Source organism: Protopterus annectens, chromosome 1.part0, assembly GCF_019279795.1.
Source record: "Protopterus annectens isolate FY-2018-M chromosome 1.part0, PAN1.0, whole genome shotgun sequence".
Taxonomy (NCBI): domain Eukaryota; kingdom Metazoa; phylum Chordata; order Ceratodontiformes; family Protopteridae; genus Protopterus; species Protopterus annectens.
Genome location: NC_056725.1, coordinates 563,472,584 through 563,498,325, shown reverse-complemented (window position 1 = coordinate 563,498,325; position 25,742 = coordinate 563,472,584). Strand labels below are relative to the sequence as shown.

Here is a 25,742-nt window from a genome sequence, read left to right as displayed (position 1 = left end):
TATCCAGTTAAGATGAATGTTTTAACAAGGCACATTCTTTCTGATTAGATATTTTAGCAAAAATATAATATGCCATAAAGTATGACTGATTCAAATGAAGAAATACATAAAATATATTGATGAATGGATTCACCACCAATCAAATCACTTAGAAGTTTTGAAATTTAAACTGGAAATGGACATGAGCTAAGAATTTAAAAGAATTGTTATATGTTGTTTATAGTATGCAGACGTTTACTTATCACAGATTACAACTAACTTTGATAGCCTTTTAAAAGTGAGACTTTAACAAACTATGCATAGTCTTTGCTCATAAAATAAAAATATAGCCACCGACTGCAGAACTAATCTGCAATCTGAAACAAAGGCTAACAATCAAAGGCAATTGCTCACAGCACTAATTAATAGCCATACAAAGAATGATGGAATCCATACTCAATACATACTGAGCCAACCCTCAGAGTAAACTCCTGAAAATTAGTGCTATGCAGATATGTGGTAATGATTATTAACCATATTATCACTAGACTGTTGTGCAAGCATTTTATTTTCTCTTACTGGCATCAGCATTTTGGCTCTGTACAGAATACAGTAAAGTAACACATTCTTTACTTGTAACCTTCAGTACACTGCTGCCTTTCCTGAGAACTTTCTTGTGTGATATATACTTAGTTATTTTAACATACCAAAAAAAAAAAAAAAAAAACGCTATAATATAGAATCAATATGTTAATAGGTTCATGAGTGAGTACTAGCCCAGCTGCCCTTGTGGTCCATTTTTAGCATAGCAAATTTCAGTTTTGATGCTCAAATCACCCTATCTTATTTGATGTTAGATTGGCCTTACCTATCCCATGGTTGATAATCATATATTATCCCTAGTAAGAATAACTGGGATCATACCATATATAACTTGAGAGGACCCATGCATGGGATGAAGCATTCAGGATCTGCTTTTGTTAGTTAGAAATCCAGGGGACAGTCCTGTTTCCCATCCATAGATCCAAGTTGTGCTTCAATATAGACAGGGATGAGCTTAGCTTTATGTGGATGAGGAGTCTATTCCAGAGCAGTGGCATCCTCTGTGACATATGCCTGTCCCTCCAAACTTTTCTGTTGAACAGGTTTAGATCCCTAGACCCGGTATTTCTGATGCCATTTAACTTTAGTGATGTGCAGTAAATCCATCAGTATTGAGTTGGGGGATACTTTGGATGCTAGATACATGTCGCCTCTTAGCAGTCTGTAGAACACTTAGTAACAGGGCTTTGATTTAGTCCATGAAGGACTTATTTTTTAAGCCTTCTATCCACTTGGTAAGCTATCTCTATGGATATTGCAGTTGCATGTGTCTGATAAATGCCAAAGGGTGCATTATGCTCAATAACTGGGCTAATGAGGGCTGAGTAAAGGGGGACAATGACATCCTTCAATTTGGACACAATTGTCTTGTTTGTAAGCTGTGCAATATAGAAGGACATTCTTATGACAGCAGATACATTGGTCAAAAGTTAGGTTGCTATCCACATAATTTCCAAAATCCCAAAAAACTGTGATTTTTCATAGGTGCATATTTTTGATGTGGTAGTTCTTCTGGGTAGATGACTTCCCAAAGGATACAGTAATGCACATTTTTGGCATTCAGTTTCAGTCCATGATTTAGCACCATTATTTATTTGAGACAGACCTTTCCTGCAGGATGGCTAATTCAATTGTGGATTCAATGGCCATTTCTAGTTTGCAGTCATCTGCACACTTAATCAGTCAGCGGCCTTTGGTACTGCCTTTTACTTCAGAGAAGTAAATACCAAACAGGAAAAGTCCCAGCACAGAACCCTGGAGGTCTCCACTGTTGACTTGTGTTAGTAACATCCCCTGTTTTGATTTCCTATTTGTTATCGCTGAGCCAGTTGGCAATCCAGCAGGTGATATAGGGGTTTATTCATTGTTTATTTGGCTTTTCTACTATGCCTGAATGGGGAATTGTGTCAAAAGATTTGGTCAGGTTGAGGTATGTAGTGTGTACAATTTTGCCTTCATCCATTGCTTTGGTGACCTTTTCAAAAAAGTCCACTAGATTGAGTTGGCATGACCACGCCTCAAATAATCCAAACTGAGACACTTCTAGAGTTTGGAGATTCCCTATATTTTATTTATTTATTTTATTTATTTTACATTTTTTGACCGGGAGAATCCGACTGGATATATGTCCATTTTCAGCGGAGGCCCGGGGAGAAAAGCTCCACATTTACAGTAAATTACATATAAGTTACTTAGATACATATTAATACATTATTGTAGTAACAAACAAAGTTAGAGAAAAAGGGCATATCATATATGTAATTAATAAAAAAATTTATCTGCTGGATAGCATTCATAGACAAGACATCATTGTGAAACAGATAGACACGGACAACAGTGTAATTATACTTATACTAGGTAGTTATCATTTCAAAGGTGTGAGAAGAGTGTTAGGTATATTCTTATTGATTAATTCCATGATAAATCTTTCCATTGCTTATAGGTCTGCAATTGCCTGGGCTGTGGAAGTCCCTTCCTTATGCATAGAAATGACCATAGCTGTTCTCCGTTCACTAGGTATAAAACTTGTATGTAAGCTGAGGTTGAACAGCATTGTTAGGGGTGTGGCAAGATCATGCTTCATGCTATATAAAATGCATCCAGGGATATTATCAGGACTCATCAAAGCAGTATTTTTAGCTTTTGGCTGTGCATTTGGGACTTGGTCTTGTGTGATAGTTGGAGACAAGTCAGTTTTGGGTATATCTTGAGGGACAGATGGTGTGGAGACACGGGTAAAGTTACAGATACATTTTCAGTCAGTAGGTTTACTATGTCTTCAGCCTCAGTGTAGGTAATATCATTCACAATTAGGTCAGCACATTACTACATTGTACATTTCAGGATGCAAACAGAACTGAAAAGGACTTGTGATTTTCTTTGGTTTGGGTAGCTATTTTATACTCAAACTTGGCTTTAATGGATTTTAATAAGCTCCTGAGTTCTTTATTTGTTTCATTGATTAGGGCTATATCATTCTGGGAATTACTTTTCTTACTTTTGGTCAAAATTGTCTTCCTTTTATCGTAAAGCTTGCTGATATTATGGCTCCACCGTGTGGATTTGTTTCTGGAATTTTCCCTGTGCTTCTTCCTACAAGGTACATCCTTCGTGTATGCAGCTGTTTATATGCTGGTATAGTGTAGTTGTGTGCATTTCTGCATATTCAGTGGAATCCTAGGACAGTTTATCTTTTTTGTTGAGAAATAAATAATTTGTATGCCATTATTATACTTTACTGTCTGTTGGACTGTGTGATAACATAGTTTTTGTAGCTCACCCTCTGTTCATCATATTGATCACTGCTACAGTAGCCTTCACTGTATGGGTTGCATCCTGCCAAGGATAAAACAGCTGGCCAGCTTTCAAAGCTTCAGGGCATCTTCCACACACCCAAACTGTCATGCAGCTCATGCTGAGCTGACTAGAGGACAAGTTTGGGCATGAAACCCTTCAGAGCTTTACTACTGCCAACGAGTATGCTCATCTGAGGCTTCTGAGCATCGACAGTAGGCTTGTGCTATTCCTTTGTTGGACATATGTTTCCTTTGAGGAAAATCCATTTCTTTTATTTGTGTTGTTGCTTTATCATGTTCCTTTTCAAGAAAGTTATTTTAATCCTAAGAATGTTTGTTTTAATGGACTGTCACAAGATAAAAAAGTACTTTTAAGTGGAGTGCTTGTTTTTCCTTTTAATTTAAAAATGGTGTAAAGTAAATTAAACAAATTTCCTGTAGAGAAATTTGGTTTATTTTACTTTTGATGAGCTGGCATCGTGTTTTAAAGTGCTTTTACAGTCCTTTTTGTCAAAAAGTAACTTTTGTAGACTGGTAGTGTTTATCAGCATTTGCTGCTTGTCTTCACCAGGAAAGAGGCACCATTTTCATCTTGAGCATGGAACAGACTAAGCATAAGTGTGCACACCCTTAAACTAATACTTTGTTGAAGAACCTTTTGATTTAATTACAGCATCCAGTCTTCTTGGGGAGTCTATCAGCATGGCACATCTTGACATGGCAAAATTTGCTCACTCTTCCTTGCAAAAGTGCTCCAAATCTGTCAGATTGTGAAGCCATCTCTTGTGCACAGCCCTCTTCAGCTCAGCCCATACAATTTCTATTGGATTAAGGTCTGAGCTCTGACTGAGCCATTCCAAAACTTTAATTTTCTTCTGGTGAAGCCATTCTATTCTTGATTTGGATGTATGCTTGGGTCATTGTCATGTTGAAAGGTTAAATTCTTCTTCATCTTCAGCTTTCTAGCAGATGCCTGAAGGTTTTGGGCCAAAAGTGACTGGTATCAGGAACTGTTCATAACTCCCTCTACCTTGACTAAAGCTCCAGTTCCAGCTGAAGAAAAGCAACCCCAAAGCATGATACGCCACCACCATGCTTCACCGTGGGGATGGTGTCCTTTTGGTGATGTGAAGTGTTGTTTTTGCTCAAAACGTACCTTTTGGAATTGTGGCCAAAACGTTCAACCTTGGTCTCATCAGACCATAACACATTTTTCCACATGCTTTTGGGAGACTTGATGTGTTGTTTTGCAAATTTTAGCTGGGCCTGAATGTTTTACTGTGTAAGAAAAGGCTTCCGTCTTGCAACCCTACCCCATAGACCAGATATATGGAGAATATGGGAGATTGTTGTCACATGTAGTACGCAACCAGTACTTACCAGAAATTCCTGCAGCTCCTTCAGTGTTGATGTAGGTCTCTTGGCAGCCTCCCTGACCAGTTTGTCTCTTGTCTTTTCATCAATTTTGGAAGGACATCCAGTTCTTTGCAACATCACTGTTGTCCCATATTTTTTCCACTTTTTGATAACTGTCTTTACTGTGCTCCATGGTATAATCAATGCTGTCGAAATTGTTTTGGACCCTTCTCCTGACTAATACTTTTCAACAATGAGAACCCTTTGATGCTTTGTAAGCTTTCTGCAAACCATGGCTTTTGCTGTACAGGCAACTGAGTAAATGTCAGGAAAATCCTACTAGGACAGCTGAACTTTATTTGGGGTTAATCAGAGTCCATTTAATTAATGGCAGGTGTGTAGCCAAAAAGACTGAATGCTGTAATTAAAGCAGAAGGTGCTTCAATGAAATATTAGTTTAAGGGTGTGCACACTTATGCAACCAGCTTATTGTACATTTTTTTATTTCTTATATTTTCCCCTAACAGATTTGTTTGCTTTTCAATTGAATTGTACAGGTTATAGGTCACATTAAAGTTGGGAAACGTTTTGAAATGATTTATTGTGGTCTCATTTTTTTAGATCACAAACACTTGGCATTTTAACAGGGGTGTGCAGACTTTTTATATCCACTGTAGTTAAGGCTGTTGCAGCACAGCAGTGATCAATATCCTGAACATAGTACAGTTATGTAAGTAAACTTCCCATAACAGTAGATGTTTGAATGATCACTGCTACAGTAGCCACTCCCTTCCTCCATTTCCCTTGAAATGTGTACTTTTTATGCCAGGTAGTGGACATTTTTTTTATGGTTCCTAGCTTTGTCTTTTTAGGGTTCAGTCTTCATCTCACTTTTAGGAGGAAAGCTCTGAAGGACTTGGCACCCAAACTTGTCTTTTAGTCAGCGCAGGTAGAGAAGCCTGGAAGTTTGAGTACATGGAAGGTGCCCTGAAGCTTTGGAAGCTGGCCAGCTGTTATATTCTTGGCAGAATAAAATCCATATAGCTAAGACTACTGCAGCAGTGATCATTCAAACATCTACTGTTATATGTTTACCTAGATAACTGTTATTCCTTACTGCATTATAAAAAGGAAGAGTGTCCAATTCAATCTGTAGGGCAGTGATTTACCTTATAGGTAAGAAATACCTATTGTTTGTAAGAAATGGCTTGACAACTTAAATGTAAACAACTATATCTCTAAGCTAATTGATTTTATTTGAATTGCAGATAGTTAACAACAGATAATATATGCATGGTTTCTTAGTATGATATTATTTATGAACTACTCCTAGTAATCATGTGGGAAATATTAAAGAAATGTCAGATAGTTGTAAGACACTAATGATCAGATAAGCATTTAGCATTATAGAATTTGGCAGTATCATAGTAAACAATTTGGGTATGAGTTAAGGATTGATTGTATTTCTATTTCTTTGTCATAAATTTGAACTATATCTAAATTTTGAGCAATTTTTTTTTTGTAAAAGATAGTGCATAAGTAGTAATAGTTTTGCTTATATGTTTACCAGGTACATTCAGCTTATAAATTAATACTCTAATCTTGCTTCAGTAAAACTTTTTGATTGACTGATATTGATTGCTGTCAATCTATCTGACAAACTTATTTATTTCTTTTATTTTTTAACTTATTGGAATACATTTTTGGCTAATTTTATCATTGCTGGATTGGCTTACCTGAACAGTATTTTTAATGTAAATATTAGATGCTATGTCATAATATAGTTCTTTTCTTGATATCTCAAAGAACAGGCTTACAAAAATTTTACATAACATGGAATGTAAAACTGTTTTAACAATAATTTATGAATCATAATTGGTAATACAGGACTTATCCATGGTTGATATGGTTTGACTATGAGGTCAATGTATTTTAGAGTCTCATACTTAACTAGCTTAAATAGCACTTTAGGAGAGGTCACTTAATTTTTATTTCTTTAAATATTAATCTGCTTAGTAGAAATGAAAAAAAAAAACTAGACTTAGTTTTTCAAGCTCTGCACATCTCAAATTGATTTATTGCAGGAAACATGTTTATTATAGCAAGTCTGAACACATTATTAGAAATGATTTTGCTATTTTTAGCTCACTCTGCTTTTAAATGGAAGATAAGGGGGGCATTTGTACTTTAGAAAAGAAACATGGTGATGCTTATAATTGCTTCTTCATTTAGTAATAGTAAATGCACGTTCAAATACATTAACGGATATGTATTGGACTCTTCATTTTTGGGCAACATTTGCAAAAAATTACTTGAATACCTTACTAGAAAACATAAAATAAAAAAAGTAAACAAAATTAGATTTCTGGAAGGAGACTTTAATTGCATTCGGTAAAAAACTAACATGAGTTTGACCAAAGTCAATAATGTCTACATATGCTAAAAAACTAGAAATTGGGTTATTACAGTAAATTTATGAGGAATCTATTTTTCTCTCATTTAATGAGTCATAGATGTCATAGGTACTTGCCAGACTATTGATCTGTGAAGATCTTAAGAAGCCTAGCCTTGCATTCCCATCGTAAATATTAGCACTTATATTTTGCAATATGAATATCCAAAGACAGGCCAAACAAATATTCATTATGGTAATTACATGTTTCTCCTATCCAAAAGGGACAGCGGTACTAATTTGGAGTGAATTTGGGGTTACCCATCCATTTATCCAAATTATAATTGAATTGAATAAGGGAAAAACAATGTTTTATGAGTGGAAAATAGTCCCAGAGATGTGGCATTCTCTGTGATACATATCTGCCCCTCCAGTATTTTCATATGTGTTTGGTACTTCAGCTCCGATTGACATAATATATAGTCATATAATTTGTGCTCTAAAACATTGCTCAATGTGATCTCTTCCCCTCACCAGATTATTATGCACTTGCATTTAAATTAATAGCGAATTATAACAATACCTAGTACAGAATATTTACATTCATATATGGTTAAATCATCAGAACATATAGTATAGTTTATAACAACAAATATAGAATTTCCCAGCAATAATAATGATGGAAACGTTATTTTGAATATTCAAAGGGACTTTTTTAAACAATGCTTATTAGGAAGACTATCTGCTTGATGGAGAAATATATTCAAAGATGTGTCAGTTTAATAAAAAACACAAAATTAAAAAAATATATCTTTATGGATGTGGTCATAGCTTTAAATAAAAGAACAAGTAAATAATCACCCATAAAACAGCCATCACATTAGAGAAAACATTATTTGTACTGGTATTCTCTTACTCCTCAATATCTACATAGATTAGAGAAAAGATTAAAACTCCTAAACCTATTCAGATAAATGTCATCTTGAACTATAATAATAAAAACACAGTCATTGACATAGACTATATCTAACTTTCAGTACTTTTATGATGAAATTAATAAGACTGGGTATCAAATATTAAAGAATCATGCAGTGAAGATTTTATTTTGGAATATTAGCAAAAAGGTATCTCAAGGTATTATTAACTATTTTGCACATGATGTAGACTATGGGAATTGATCACATTAACATTTAAAGGACTGCAGGCCTTCAAGTATTAGTGAAATAATTTCCTCAAAACTTATTTAATTATTACAGCATGCATACAATGACAATAAATTTAGAATATCTAATACAACCTTGTTGGAAATACACATTGACTGTGTTTGTTTTTATACAAATACGCATCCTGTGAACTGTTGTTTTGACAGGCTCATATCTTTATTTAATATTGATTGCAAAGTGTTCATATGAATAATTACTGAGAGTGTTAAGATATTTTATTTTTACAGGTAAATAAAGAACAAGCAAGGGTTGTATTAAATAGGCAAGTACAACACAATGTTATTAAACGTATTACAAATGTTGCTGATTGTAGTTATAAAGAACTGACAGTAATCAGCTAAGACACCAAAAAGGCATTTATTGTGTTATCTTAATATCCATTCAAGCTACAAGTGGATTTGTTTCCTGGTATGATTTACTGACTAGTCAACAGTTTGAAATATAATTTTCTTATTTTTATTAATGTCAGCAGTTCTTTATTAAAAATAATAAAAACAAAGAGGTGTCATCCCCTCTGTTATTATTTTCCTTGCTTATGGAACCTCTAGGGCTAGAATGTGTAATGTCATTATTTGGTGATGAGTTATTATTTAGATTTTAGATTGCACTCTGAAAATGTTTGAGTAAATTAAGAAAATAAGTTCAATATTTCTAAGACTAACTCATTGTTAATCTGTCAAAATTATGATCTCATTTTGGAAAAGAACTTGAAATACAACTGGAATATAAACAATATATTTAAGAGTAGTTATCTCTTTCAGAGTAAAACTAATATGATTATATGATTACTAGCATTCTGCTTATGATTTTTAATTGTTCTTATTTTCTTTTATATTTTAGGAAAAACTATTCTTGACAAAAGTGATACTGTTTCCCAAAATTCCATATTTAATCTGTTCTACCTTTGTGTCCCAACCAAATTCCATATTTAACAATTAAACATTTTATTTTTTTCCTTCTGGTCTCCATGCATTCTAAGAATCACATTGAACAACTATAACTGGTCATTTTAAAATTGAGTTATTAGATTTCCTCTTGGTGGAGCAAATGGTTGTAACTAAGTAAATTATTATTTTGCACTGGGAATATATAGGATATGCATTCACAGACACAGAAAGGTCTTACACAGTTTTATGCTATTGGCTGTAAAATAAACTTCATAGAAAATGGAAATCAAAATCTAAATTGAATGTAACTGAAATAATGGCTATTATAAAGGAGATAAAATAATAGGAAGTTTGATGTTTAGAAAATGGAAGGAGCAAATTTCATAGATGTAAATTGAGTTTGTTGGAATAATATATGCTGGATAGGGTTTGGGAAGAGGAGGATGAATGAAATTTAAGTGAATTCAGGAAATGAGCAAGTAATGTAAGTTGGAGTGAACCAAAGTAATTAAACTGCTTACTTCATGAAAGTAACAAAAGAAATGTCAGTATGATTTGTTTTGTTTTACTGAACATGAACTAATTTCAATTTTTCATGTCAGGTTTAATAAATATGTTTAAAATGTTCTATTAGTTATTCATCAGATTACAGAGGCTTAAATATTATTAAAACAATCATTTGTAAACACTATGTTTTTATTTACAGACATTTAAATGTAAATGTGGTTATTCCATATATTTTCATTTTATTGTACAATTGGTTTACTGGTGTGACAAAGTTTCATAGAATATCTAACTAGAGAGAAAAAAAGGCTTCTCTTTTATTTAGTTATCTGTAAAAATCAACATTGGCCCACATAGGCAGCATTGCTACAAAATTTTTATACAGAGAAGGCATTTCATTTGTTAAATTAACAAAATCTGTTCAAATCACTAGACAGTTCAGTTTCTTTGTATGATTTACTGATCTAGCCAACATTTTAATTATAATGTCCTTATTTTTATAAAAATCATCACTTATTTATGTGAGGCAGTAAAAGCAAAGAAATGAACAAAACATGTTTGTCCCCTTTGTCTGTTATTTGCTTTGGCTATTGAGCTTCTAGTCTATAGTATTAAACAAAATAATGAAATGAAGGGCTCTGACATTAATAAAAATGGGTTATCACACATCAGTATATTTCTGAAAGGCAGTCTGTATTTTAGTGTGACAACAATAAGTGTCCTGCAGCTTTTAGAATTTAAACTGTCATTCTTCTGTGTTGATTTATTATTAGCTCTAATATTAAAGTCTGCAGCTCATTTATATTTTAAATTGCACTCTATTTTTTTTAGTAAACTTAAAATTTTACCTTCATTGTTTTTAAGACTAATTTATCATTAATCCATAAAAATATGATCTCATCCTGCAAAAATATTTCAAATGCAACTAGGAGTAGTAAACAAAATATTTAGCAGTAGTTATTGCTTCCAGTGTAAAATCTAGAATTAAAAATAATTTTGACTATTATACTTCTATTCTCAGCTAGAGTGTCTTCTGTGTGGAGACATGTGTGAATGGGCATACCTTCGTTGAAGGTTGTGCATCAGGGCTGGCAACTTGGCACATAAAAATCTACTGCCAATCATTAGCGGACTGGAGTTCCGCTGTAGCGACCCCTAACTGGGAAAAGCCAAAAGACACAACAACATAATTACTAACGTTAAGTTTATGATTCTTAAATTGTGTAATTTCTTTACCATTTCAAGATAAACTGTTTGACAACATGACAGTGCTTCAGACAATGTTGCATTTAATTTGTTCTAGCTTTGTGTTCCAAACTAATTTCATATTCAATAATTAATTAAATTTGAACTTATTTGCTTTGGTCTCCATGAATTCTAAGAATCACACTGAAAAAAATCTATAGTAGATAATTAGGAGAATTGTGCTAGTGGATTTCCTGACATTAATAACTATGTTGCAGCTTCAGTTTTAATGCTTATAATATGACAACATGATCTTACTTCACACTTAGATATATGTTACTCTTTTCTATGATACTCATCACGTTACTTAATATTTACTTAATATTAATTGTAACTGCTGTTAAAATGTCCTTTGTGTTTTATCAATGGAAATGAAAGTTACAACCATTCTCAGCTGTTTTCTCAGCTGATCAAGGAATTGTCATGCTAGTAGCTCTACCAAGTGTAGACATTGTGCTAATCACTACCTTGGGATTTTCCTCACTACTGCAGTTAATTTTTTGAGACAGGAAAATTAATAATAATACAAGTTTTATTACTACTACTTTAACTGATTGAACGTTTAACTAATTGCTAGAATTTTGGTTTCACACATAAATGAATGTACTATTTAATCACAGAATTAGTGTTTGACTTCCTGTGCTAATTTAAATGGCATCTACTGAACTGAGCATATTGAATTCATGTAAAGTTCTGCCTGCATTTTCTCTCCCATCTTTAACTACTTACTAAATACTTAAAAAGTGCAACTGATTTACTCAATTATCTTTTTAGAATCTCAAATTATCCATGATTTATCTGTTAATTAGGAAAATTGGTTTAACATTTTAAATTTAAGTAACATAATGTGATTGCCTATTAGATATCTAATCTACTTTCTGTGTTTGAGGAATAATTATATGCTTTATCTCAATTGTATCATTTGCTTGCCTTAACTATAATATCAAGAACCTTCTGTGGTAATTTTACAGGCTATATTGTTGACAATACTAACCATAGTATCAAAAACCTTCTGTGGCAATTTTACATGCTATAGTGTTGACAATACAACTTCCATCTCCCTGGTTTCCCCAATATTCATCCTAAGGTGCTGTTTCTTAAACACCAGGCTACATTAGGGGATAGGTAGAGTATGTGGTCTTATTCTCTTTAATTTTACTTTTATTTTCACTGCCTCCACATATCATGCATGTAACCTTGGCTATATTTTCTCTATTTCTCTTACCAGCCCACTAACCATTACAGGCAGGCTGAGTGGCACAAGCATGTCAATTCATTTGATTTTTTCCTGCTTTGAGAGACAGCATCTTTCAGGTGACCGACTTCCAAGACCCTATACTTACAAATGATTAATCTTATACTCATCCGCTGTTATAGTGCTCTGTACAGTATATGTAAAACTCTTCTTAGTGTGCACACTGTTAATGGAAACTTAAAAAAAATAATACTCAAAAGAAATGCTTTCTCCTCAGCCCCTACTTATTAACTGAAATGGACTAGTTTTGTTTGTATTTCACTGTGTGGAATAGTCTAACACACAGTTTACACCTCCTAATCAGGACATGTCATTCTCTGATTAGAACTTAAACTATATTCCAAGTAGAAATTTAATTATATAAATAATATTATTATCTTCCCAAAACTCCCCATAGTAATCCCTTACAATTATCCCATTATAGTTTTACTAACACTTTTCTTAACAACTATCCTTTGCACAGAACCTACGTTTGTACTATGCAGTTCTGTTTTTTCCTCTTTAGATTTGTTTACTACCTAACACAGAACCTAAGATAGTACTGAGCGGTTCTGTTTTTTTTTCCCTCTTTAGATTCATTTAATATCTAACATTGGATCGTTACCTTATATACTTATATATATATATATACCTTATATACCTTATATACTGAAGGATTCCACTTTCCACTGATTGTTTTTAGTGGTATATACGACCATGATGTTGGGGACCACTCTGTTTAGCCCTCGATAAACTTGGGCTTCACTTCACTCCCCTACCCTACCCTACCCCAATTCCCATCACACTCACTTACTCAAGTTTATATTCTCCAGATTTTGTCCCTTCTCTCACAAACTCCTCCTCTCCCTGTCTGATTCATCCGATGAAAATATTTTACCTGTCTCCTCAGTTTACACCTTTTCTCTCAACCTTGCTTAACCTCTTCTCTACTGCATCCTCTATTAATTAGCATATTCACAAAGTAATCTTTCCCTTACCATACTTTTATCTACCCGCAACACCTCTCTGTCCTTTCATTTCTTCTATCTACTTTTCTTCTCATCACTCCCTTGACATTTCATGGTAGACTCTGATAAAATAGGTTCATAGGTTCATAGGTAGGTACTAGGCTATCTGCCCAAAGGCATTTATAAGCCTAGCCAGAATGTGTTGACTTTTGCTGCCCCCTTAGATTAGTTCCCTATGCCTCTGTCCAGCAGAGCCATTGAAGTGATCCCTGGGGTAAACTTTCTGTTTCCCATCCACTCGTCAAGGTTTCCCTTGAAGAGGGTTAGTGAGGAGCTCTGCCTAATATAGATTGGAATCTTGTTCCAGAGCATGGGAAGTCTCTGGGACAGGAATCTATCCCTCCAGCATGTCCTATTTATTGTTGTGGTGAGGTTTAGATCCCTAGAGCATGTGGCTCGAGGGGATATGGTTTTCTTTAGGTGGAACATGTCCATCAAATCTGGGCTGGACATAGACTTGTATGTCCTTGTATGTTAGGCGGTATGCAACCAAGTACAACTGGAGTTTCTTCGGTTGAGCTGCATAGGTCATCTATTTGAGGCCAGTGATCCTCTTGGTGAGGTACTTCTGTGGTCTTTCCAGCTGTTGCAGGTGTCTTGTAAGGTACATCCCAAATCAGGCATTGTACTCTATGATGGGTCTGATAAGTGATGCATAGAGGGGCACAATGACCTCTTTTGATCTGGATGCAAACCCTTTTGTGATTAGGTGGGCCACATAAAAGGATTTTCTAACTATGGCAATGTGATTATCAAAGGAGAGGTTACTATCTGCTTGGGTCCCCAGATCCCTTATTACATCTTCCATATTTAGGGGGCTACTATCCATGTGGTAGTTTGTGGGTACTTTGTTTTTTCCAAAGGGGATGACTATGCACTTTTTGGCATTTAGCTTGAGGCCATGATTTCGACACCAGGTATCTGTCTCAGTGAGATCCTTTTGGAGGATGTCTGTGTCTGCTGGAGAGTCAATTATAGCCCCTAGTTTGCAGTCGTCTGTGAATTTGGTCAGCCATAGTCCTTCTGTGCTTGCCTGTACCTCTGAGAAGTATATTCCGAATAGGAGGGGTCCTAGGACCCTCCTCACTTCACTCCCCACAATTATCTACTTACTTTCTGTTATATAAGTCTAACCTTCCTCATATCTCAATCCCTTTGCTCCCCCCAACACTCCTGCTAATTGCTAGCCATATCTTGCTACTCGCCATAATCCTTTACTTCTTTCCACTCAGCCTTTCACCGTATGTCTGCTTCCCCTTTAAACGTGATTATAATCTCTGTGTCGTCTCTCCTACTCCTTCTACTTTCTCTCCTTACTTGCTTTAAGGCAGCCATCTCATCAATAGATCAACCACCCACTCTGACCCACCCACTTTATAACACTAACAAACCTTACCCTGGTATAACAGCATCTTACATATTCATTCTGCAAAACTCCTCAATGCCTCCCCAGCATACCTCTCAACCCCTATGCACAAGGAATCTGGACAAAACCTAAAATGATGGGGGAACAAAGGCCCAAAAATCGGGACAGATTTTAAATATTGTTCTTATAAACTTAGAAAGTTGCTAGCATAACAGGATTTGTGTTAGCATGTAATTTCTTAAGGATCTAAAGTCTGAAACTCAAATGCATGCCATTATTTAGTGACTTCAGTCCTCAGTGTCTTGACAGCAAACCATAAATTTTATGAGGAACAAACCTAAAATGACAGATAAAAATCTGTTTACTCTTTGAAAATCTGGACAGATGAGAGGTATGCTCCCCACCTTCACAAAGCAAAATTCAAAGATCATAGTAGCATAATTAAGTCTCCTGTACTGTATACCATGGCCCAAAATATCTTCTTATATGGAGACATTTGCCCTAACCCTGGCCTTGACACCTTTCCAAGACCAGATACAATCCCCATACCTTCCATATTCATAAAATCATCCAGCAAGGGTTTAACTATTATGTCTATGAACATTTGTAGCTTACTAAATAAAGTATGTGAATTTTACTCCTGGATTTCGCATTACTCTCCTGACATCATAATTCTCAAGGAAACTTGGTTAAAACCTTACATTAAAGACAATGAAATTCCTCCTCGCTATAATAGTATTTGTTCTGATAGATTACATAAAAAAGCAGGTGGTGTTGCAGTACTTTATTCAAACTATCTTGATATCTCCTAACTATCTACATCTCTGCCTTCTTTCCACCTTGTTGAGCTTATACTTAACAAATGCAAACTAAACAAGCATAACAAGTTATGTATCATAGCCATTTATATCACTCCAGACAACAGTTTCCCCATTCTAGAAGACGTTCTCTTCTGGACCTCCAATGCCGTCTCAAGAGTTGCACACTGGATACTCCTGACATTACTTTATATTCTCATTCCAACTGTCTAATAAATAAAAATGGGTCTGTTGTCATGGATATGAACTTTCCTATGATCTCTGTTACCAGCTTGGTGAATATGGGCATCCTGAGGTAATGTAGAAATTGCCTCATATTTGGTGACAACCAATTAGTTCTCAAACAAACTGTTAAGGTATGTGGAGATGTATATACACCTGTCACTGGAGGCAAAGCTCTCACATAAAAGCAGTCCTAATGTCAATAAGGTTGTCAGTAGTGCACACACTGCACCCATCACACACAATTCAAAACAGACACATAGACCCACATATGCTGAGGCACTTAAATGTAACCTTCCTAAACCACAAAAGACCTCCTAGATGAAGTACACATAACAAATACCCTCAGCTGCACTGGATGCACTCTTTCAAAACAACACCCACATCAACACATACAGCTACATCATGGCACCTGTACTTCTAAAGCCCATAAGGCAAGCCATCACACAATCCAGCATTCTGGTCAATGGAGACTCCATTGTGAGACACACTGACATCCCTCTCACCAGGCTGAGTAAGGAGAAAGTCACGGTCAGTTGATTATCAGGATCCAGGTTCTGCCACATTACACACACACACAATCAGGTAATTGGACCACAAGCACTAGTATGACACAGTCATTGTCCATGACCTGAGATGTACCTCCGTAGACCCTGAGATATACCTCCGTACACTATATAAAGAGATGGAACACTTGGATTACATGTCCCAGGCTGGTAAGAGCCTAACATTGAGTAGCATTTTAACTTTTTCAATGATGATGTCAGAATATGCACAAAAGATGACTGACTTTAATAATTGACTTAGTTTCTGCTGTCATTCTAAGGGGATGCAATATTTGTCAGCATGGAATGAGATGGTCAACAGACCATGCTGCTTTTCCAGGGATGGTCTGCACCTCTCCCCCTAGGCTTTTGAATATTAGCTAAAACATTGTCCTCACCCATAGTGCCTTTTTAAGGCAGTGCCAAACCAAAGGTACTTCTGACATTGCAAATTCAAACCAAGAAAATCTAAAGGTGCTACTCATCAGTGCTAGCAGTTTAAACAAAACACTCCACTACCTAGAAGTTTGTTTCACCCTAGAGAATGCTGATGTCTGTGCAGTCAGTAAAACATGGTCTAAAGCTGATGAGAGCACACAAAAGTGCAAGGTTATAATGCCTTCCACACATTTAGACCAGCTACTACACAGACAGGGACTAAAGATGGAGCTGTCTCAATTTACTTCAAAAATAAATATACTTCAAGCCTGACCAAACAGGACAATGAACTTGAGCTTCTCCACATTCAAATCTCCACAGGCAAAATCCCATGCCACTTCTTTTTAAGTTACAGGTCCCACTTTTATGACCCAGGAAACCCAAATCATGCATTTAAACTTATTAGAAACACTCACCATCCAACCCAATACCATATTCATGGTCATCTTTAATTACCCCACTATTAACTGGGAATCATATATGACACCAAACATACAGTCCCAAAGGTTCCTGGATTTTGTAAACACAAACTCCCTGGACCAGATTGTCAGTACACCAAGCAGGGGTGCAACCATACTGGATCTTGTCCTCACTAATATGGTAGAGTGCAACACACACCCCCAGTGTAATGGTCTTCTTTGAAGCAAAATTAAAACTTGGAACCCCAGCTACACCATTCAAGAACTAATCTAAGGCTAACATCCTAGTATTAAGTGATGATCTGACAAAATTTCAAGCCCCCATAAACAATGAGAACACTGCTGGCTACACAGAACTGTTCACAGAATCCCTTTACAAGCATGTTAATTACTGCATAGAAGCAGCTGTACCCACCAGGGAGTAGTACAGAACTAACTAAACAAACATGCCACCCTGGTGGAATCACAACATCAACAGATTGTATAACAGAGGGAAAACAATCATGCAAAAATTAGGAGGTGCAGCCCCCAGCAGGATAAAAGCATTCTCAAGAAACTAAAAGAAGACAAATGAAGTCTACTAAAGTCAGATTTGAGGTAAATGTGTCCTCCTAGGCCAAGAACAATGACAAGGCATTCTTTAGCTATGTCTGCAGTCTCAAAGGCAATACACAGTTGTGTGCAGAGCTCATTGTAAATGGAGCTACCTATACTGAGCCAAAAGATATAGCAAATATAAAGGAAAAGTGCAAAATAAGCAATTTATTGATGACACAAAATTTTTTTATAGTGTACTGGGAAAAGCAAGATAAAAGGAATTAAAAGACTGCCAAAAAAAGAAGAAATAGATACATTTTAGAGAAATATTTATGAAGATCCTGTGGAACATAAGAAAGATGCTAAATGGATAGAAGAAGTAAAAGAAAGAGTTGTTCTTCTTTCGGCTTTTCCCAGTTAGGGGTTGCCACAGCGGAACTCTGGTCCACTAATGATTGGCATCGATTTTTTACAGGTGCTGAGGTGCCAGCTCGACACCCAACCTTCAACGAAGCCACACCCATTCTACGCATGTCTTTCGAATTCCACTCAACCATGGGGAGGACATGCAGACTCCACACAGAAGGCGCTCCAGCCAAGAATCGAACAGGAGAACCTCTTGCTGTGAGGCAACGACGCTACCACTGCACCACCGTGGAAGTAAAAGAAAGAGTAAGAAGTTCAAATGTACAGGATCTGAAATGGGATGAAGTAACAGCCAGAGAGATTGAAATAAAGTTAAGAAAAGCCTCTAATTGGAAAACCCCAGGCCCAAAAGCAGTACCTAACTTCTGGCTAAAATTTTTAACATTTGTGCACAAAGATTTAACCGCAAGTTAGAAATATTTATATGCACATACTGAACAGACACCAGCCTGGCTAACAATGGGAAAAACAATGCTCCTACATAAGAGTGAAGCTGCAAGCTACCCTAAAAACTATAGACCGATAATTTGCCTTCCAACGACATATAAACTATACACTGGAATTGATGCTGACAGAGTTTATAGTCATTTAGAAGAAAACTCAGTTATGGCAATAGAACAAAAGGATAATAAAAGAAAGTCATATGGAACAAAAGATCATTTGTTGTTAAATTAAGTCATAGTGGAGAACTGTAAAAAGGGGAAGAATGTAAGTGTGGCATGGATAGACTACAAAAAAGAATTTGACAGTATCACATATTCATAGATAAAAGAGTGCAGCTCCAACTTTACCCCTCTCCCCCCCTTAATCTTCCCTTAGGAAATACCATGATACACGCTACATTGATAAAATACATCACAGTGACCAAGAAACAGTGGCAAACCACTTTGCAGTTAAGCCATGATAAAGGACAAATTATTATTCCAGGGATAAAAATCCAAAGGGGGATATTCCAGGGTGACTCTGTCACCGCTGCTTTTTTGCCTTGCCCTTAACCCATTAAGCTGTCTGGTTTACAGATTAGGTCATGGCTATAATTTAGCTCCCAAAGAGCAAAAAAAATGTAAAGACTTTTCATCTTCTCTTAGTTGATGACTTAAAACTGTATAGCTCATCAGATGAGGAACTGAAAGCACAACTGAAAGTAGTCAAAACTTTTTGGGATGATATAAGAATGTCATTTGATCTTGATAAATGTGCAAAAGTGACCTCTAAAGCAGAAAAGCTGCAGCACCAAGAAAATATTAGTTTGGGAGAAGACTGTGATATAAAAGAACTTGAGCAAGAGGGAGTGTGTAAATATTTGGGAACTGATGAAGGATCAGCAATAAAATATGAAAACCAATTATAGTGGTCCATGAAAAGAAGACAAAAGTATCACTGATCATTGAAATTGCTACACCCAGTGACTACAGTGTCTTGTATACAGAGAGACACAAAGTCATAAAATATCAGGATTTGTAGGCAGAAATAAGAGCAATGTGGAAGAAAGATACCCAGACAGATCTGATAGTAGTAGGAGCAACGGTTCTTATAAAAAATAATCTACAATTGTATTTAGATATGTTACTGATACATGTAACTCCATACGAATTGTAGAAGGAGCCATTACTGGGCACACTGTGGCTACTGCAAGGAGCACTTCTGTCAGACATCAAAGACTAAAACAATGCTAATTTCATGAACTTTAGTCATACTTTGACTAAGGAATGGGGTCCATTCCCATCATGTTATTTGAAACCCAAAAGATTTGGAGAAATTAAAAAAAGCCAGAAGACATAGCAAAGCTACTGCCTGATAAATTCAGGTCCAACTTTATCCCTGTCTCCCCCATAACCTTCCCTCAGGAAATACCATCAAATATAACTCCCCCTGCTATCACAAAGGAGGAGGTCCTTAATGGTCTCTCTAAGGCCATGAACACTGCATCAGTGAGCCCAGACAGTATCCCCAGGTGCCTTCTAAATAGCATGAAACATAACCTATCAGCGCCTCTGAAATTGCTCTTTAACTTTAGCCTCCAAACAAGCTTTTTGCCTCATGAATGGAGAAGAGCAACAGCCATCCCTCTGCCCAAAGGTGGGCCATCTACAAACATTGCAAACTACAGACCCATAAATCTCATTATTCTCATATGTAAAGCCATGGAAAGAGTTGTCATGGAAATGATTAATAATGACATAGGAAGCCTCCAGATACTGGACTCAACCCAATATGGTTTTGTCAAGAGCAGGTCATGCCTACTCAGCCTGGTGGACTTTTTTGAGAAGGTTACCAAAGCAATCATAGCAAAAGGTTCACACTGCCTAAATTGACCTGGCTAAAACATTTACACAATATCCCGCTCAGCATTGTTGACAAACTGAAGACCTTAGGTCATCCAGTGGATAGCCAGCTGGCTCACAGACAGGACCCAGGAAGGCCAGTCACAAGAGGAGTCTCTCAGGTGTCAGTCCTGCTGCTGTTTTTGGCATTTACTTTACTGAAGTCAAGGCCAATGTGAGCTATCTCTGGCTGACTAAATTTTCAGATGATTGCAAATTAGGAGGTGTCATTGAATCCCCCACTGACACAAATGTTCTTCATGAAGGGCTGACACAGACAAATAACTGGTGTCAGAGCCACGGACTAAAACTACATGTTAAAAAATGTATAATAGTATCCTTTGGGAAGTCATACAACCCTGGTAACTATCATATTGACTTTACATCCCTAAGAGCTGACCCAGTAGTCAGGAACTTGAGGACACACATAAACAGTAATATAGCCTTTCACAGTCATGTATCTACAGTAGTGAGAAAGTCATTCTTTCTTGAGCAACTTATAAACAAAGGCATCTATGTCCAAGGAAGTCATTGATCCACTATAGTCTGCAATCATCAGACCTATCATTGAGTACAATGCCCCCTTTGATATGCACCTAACCAGACATATTCAACAATTGGAATGTACACAGAGGTTCCTCACTAAAAGAATACAGGGAGTAAGTAAAATGTCCAATGCAGATTGCCTCAATGTCCTGTCTCCTACAGGCTGTTGAGGGAAGAACTGTGCCTGGCATACACGAGATTAGCAGATCTCACTTTGGTGGACCTCCTACATATCTGCAAAGCAAACAACACCAGAATTACCTAAAGTCTTAAAACTTTCCTGTGATATAAATAGGACCTGCTGATGAGACAGGTATGTATCTCAGAGACTACCCCTTCTCTGGAACAGGCTCCTCATCCATGTGAAGCAGAATTCCTCCCTAATTCAATTTGTGTAACTTGGCAATTGGATGGGGAACAGGACATTTATCCTTAGTTTGGAACCTATGTCTCTAATGTACGTAAGCAGTCTATAAATGGTTTATCTGTCAGATCCCTGCTTGTAAATGCTTCATCTCCCAAGCCCCTGGTTACACTTATCATGGGTACAAGAACTTGTCAGAGATTTGGGATAAATGGCAAGGCTTAAAAAGGCCCTTGTGATCTTTAGCCTAGTAAACACCTATGACCATAATTGAAACAATAAAGTTTGGTGATGTCAATATCTACTGACAGACCTTAACTACAGACTTCCTTTCCTCAAGTGTCAGTCTTCATGGCTTCACTCAGCTAATAACCACCTTTACTCACTACAATTAAACTACTAATATTTGTACTGCCCTAGATTAGATCCTTGTTTCTAATCCTAATATGTATCAAGACCCAACAGCACTCCCTGATTCTACCAGTGACTGCCTCTCTACCTGTATTCAGAGGTTTTCTATACATCATATAAAAGAACACAAATACAGAAAATGCTATAATGTTGCCAATTTACATTGAGATTACTTTATCAACTTCCCTTCTTCAATAAACTTGTCCTTCCTCTTTAGCTTACCACTAAATGATGCTGTTCTTAAATGCAACTCTATATTCCTGAATATTCTTAATAGCCTAGCTCTCCTTAGAAAGAAAAGGGTTAAATCTCACCTTGGTTTTCCTACAACAGTGGTTGAAACTACAATCCCACACTCAGCTTCACACCTACAAAGAACGTTGTAATCTTACAAAAAGTCACTGATGTTAGGAGAAAATGCAATCGAAACCCAGAAGTAAAGTATAAAAGCAACACCTCCCCCCAAAAAAAAAAATTTTGCAACACCATCAACAAGATTATTAACCCTGGTTCTCCCAGTGTTCCTAACCCTGATCCATATAACTTGTCCCAAAAAACTGCCATTAAATTCAGTTCCTACTTCATACACTCCTTAGCTACCCTAACCCACAATTGAGAAAATCACACTCTATGACTCTTCTCACTGCTGCCACAAATAAATCAACTTTCTCTTTCAAACCCATTCCTACCACCTACATAAAATCTCTCCTAACTAAACTGAAGCCATGCTCTCCCTCAGCAGATAATATACTAGCTGAATACTTAAAACTAGCTGCTAAAACCACAGCTTACCCAGTCTCCATCTATTAACAAATATATTCAAGAATCAATAGTCCCTTCTATCTGGAAACCATTCTTTATAATTTTGCTTCACAAAAGTGGTAAATCCACCAATTTACCCAACTGTAGTCTATTAGCAATCTTGTCACCACTGTCAAAAATTCTCAAGAAATGCATCTACAAACAACTTCTTGACTATCTACTGCATGAAAATCCATTAACTACTACCCAGCGTGGCTTTCACCCAAACCACAACACAGCTGCCTTAGTCTCCTTTACCGACACCATCATAAAGGCTATGGATAATAATAACCTTGCAGCCTCCTTTTTTCTGGATCTCTCCAAAGGCTTTGATACTGTTCTTGGTTTGTCTAACTCCACTCACAACTGGTTTTCTAGATACCTTTCCGATCATCAGCAATCAGTTTAGTGGCTTTCCTCTTTCTCCCCTTCTCTCAGTTAACACTGGAATACCACAAGGCTCTATTCGTGGACTAAACATATTCAACATCTTTATTAACCATTTGCATTCATCATGTTCTTGGTTTACACTCATACAACATGCTGATTACTTTGCTATTATATGTTCGGCAGATAATCCTCTACACCTTCAGTCCATTACTCAGTAATCCTTTAACTCCATTGAAAGCTGGCTTAGTGATAACCTTAACACCACCAAAAAACAAACAAACTACTGCTATTTCTCCCAAAATCTCAATCCCACCTGAAATAATTATTCACTACTACATCACTTGACATTACCATAATTATCGTAGTGTCACATACCAAACTCTTAGGCGTGACCATTGACTATGAACTAAAATTCAATCTACACATTCAAAATTGCATCAAAAAAGCACATCAGAAACTTAGTATGTTCTACAGATAAAAAAAAAATACCTAACCATTACCCCCAGACTTTCTCTTGCTAATGGTTGTCTCCCATTCTAACTAACATACAAGCTGCCCTAAAAACAAAACTTGAGCTCTGCTACAGTAAAATTGCTAGATTTGCTGAAAATCAACCTTATAACTTACACCACTGTCTATCTATAAAATCTTTACATTGGCTTGGGCTAATTCATCACCTCCTGCTCCTTGCTTATTTCATAATCTATAAACCTTTATCCTGCCCTGCCATCTTGTCCAGTCTCACTTATTATATTTCCAACTTCTATCTTTGGAGCTCAGACCAACATCTATCAGAAATCTACAAACCTGAAAGTTACATAGGCCATAGCCTACACAGTAGCACAGTGGCGTTAGCCTGGAACAAAATTTCCATAGCTATCAGATTGATGTCATATTAATTAATGAATTAATTACATCAATAAATAAATAAATAAAGGTAATGTTTAAATTCCTGTTTGGAAGCTAGAATGAAGAGTCTTCATAGTGTCTTGTTTATGAATAAAACATGTTAGACCACTGTGAAATATTACATCTAATACGATTGTCATACTTTTTGCAAACTGCTTTCAATATTCTTATTAGTGGATCACAGATACTTGCATTGTGATTTAAAATGTAAATATTGTATGTATATTGTAAATATTGTTTTTATTTTAAATATTAACACTTAAAGATGTTGTTTGTCCGCTATATTTTTATTTTACTGTAAAACTGATTTTTTGATCTAACAAGAGTTTCAACAAATGTTCATCTTGGGGTGAACTTTTTTATTTAGTTGTCTGAAAGATTCAACATTATTACTAAATTTAATCTTTGCAGTGTGTACTAATTGAATATTCAACACGTGAAAAATCAGTTACTCAAAAATAGCAAGATTCTCAGTTCTGTATTTAATAGCTATCCCACTCTTTTAAAACACACGCTAGCAATCTTAATGCACATTTTTCCATTTATTGCTCATCTATGATTGAACTTTTAATACTTGAAAACAACTATTTAAACACTGTACTAGGAATTTATAAATATTTATTTAGTAATTTATCTGATCAAACATCTTTAATTTTGAAATCTACAGGAAAACACACCATCACTATGCTGAAAAATAATCACATGGAAATTCATCCACGGAACTTACTTTTTAACATGTCACAAAACTGACAGCATTGGAGAGATTTAATGTTGGAGATGTATGTTAAAGCTGAACAGCAACTTAGTTTCTAGGATTGCATTCTTGTGAAGAAAACCTAGTTGGACTTTTAATCATTTGCACAATCTTCCTTTCTTCCGATTATTTTCAGATTACAAAACATCTTATTTTATTTAATGCAGCAGTACTTTTATTTAATGTTGATGAAATACAGTGTGCATGGATTATACTGATTATTTCAAAAACATCAGTATAATCAGTATAATGTTGATTATTGCAAAAAAGACATGAGAACATGAGAACTGTGAAAAGCCTATACCTTTTTCATTTTCAGAATCTAGTAGATTGAATGTAAGGGTACATGTTATCTAGGACTGTGGTGAAGCCTCTAGTCTTAACTACAGTGACTCCCTGTTATCTGGTCACTAACTGGCCATCAAATTTATGCTGTAGTCCTAGCAAAAGACAACAGAGAAGGGCAACACTTCTGCCTCCTCTGGGCTAAATAATAGCAGACATTTGAGTTTTAGACTTCATATTCATTAAAAAATGCATACTAATACAAATCATGTTATTCTAGCTGATTTATAACCTATAAATATTATGTTGTATGCTTTTTCTGATTAACCAGACATTCGTTTATCCAGCCTAAGGTGCGGTCCCAATGAGACCGGATAAGAGTGAGTCTACTGTAAGTTGTTTTATATTTGAGGCATGGGAATCAAGACATTCACCATGTAAGTAGCTTCAGGGGCAGATTTGATATGCATGTTGACAGTACACACCTACACAGTTAACACTGGAGAGATTCCCCTCATTATTTGTTGTAGTGTGTGGAGCTTCAGTTACTCAAGTTCTCTGTTACCTACAGAAAAATGGAGTGTGAAATATTGTACAGTAGCTTTGAAAGTAGTGTAACAGTTCTCGCTGACACAAAAACTGTAGCCATAATATATCTCTGGAAGACAAACAGTCTTTTTTTGTGTGACAGCAATTAGTGTTTGGCAGCATTTACAATCTGTTTTAACTTCTTTCTGTTTCTCTTGTGGTCACTTTGCATGACATTTTTTGAAATTAGAGCATAACAGCTATAAGCTGTGCAAACAATAACTTGTTATCCATATCTTTAATGTCAGAGAAGTGTGTAACAAGGTAGTTGTCTCCTCTCCACATGGCCGTGCTTAAATTCCAGTAGGATTAGTTGCCTAAGCAAAAAAAGAAGGCAAAGGAAAAACCGATGG

The 25,742-nt window shown here is 36.0% G+C and overlaps 1 protein-coding gene across 1 annotated transcript in view; it reads left to right on the top strand.

The window, feature by feature from the left end:
* KCNK2 (potassium two pore domain channel subfamily K member 2) overlaps positions 1-25,742 on the top strand; it is a 2,050,773-nt gene that overhangs the window by 135,867 nt on the left and 1,889,164 nt on the right. The window lies entirely within an intron of this gene.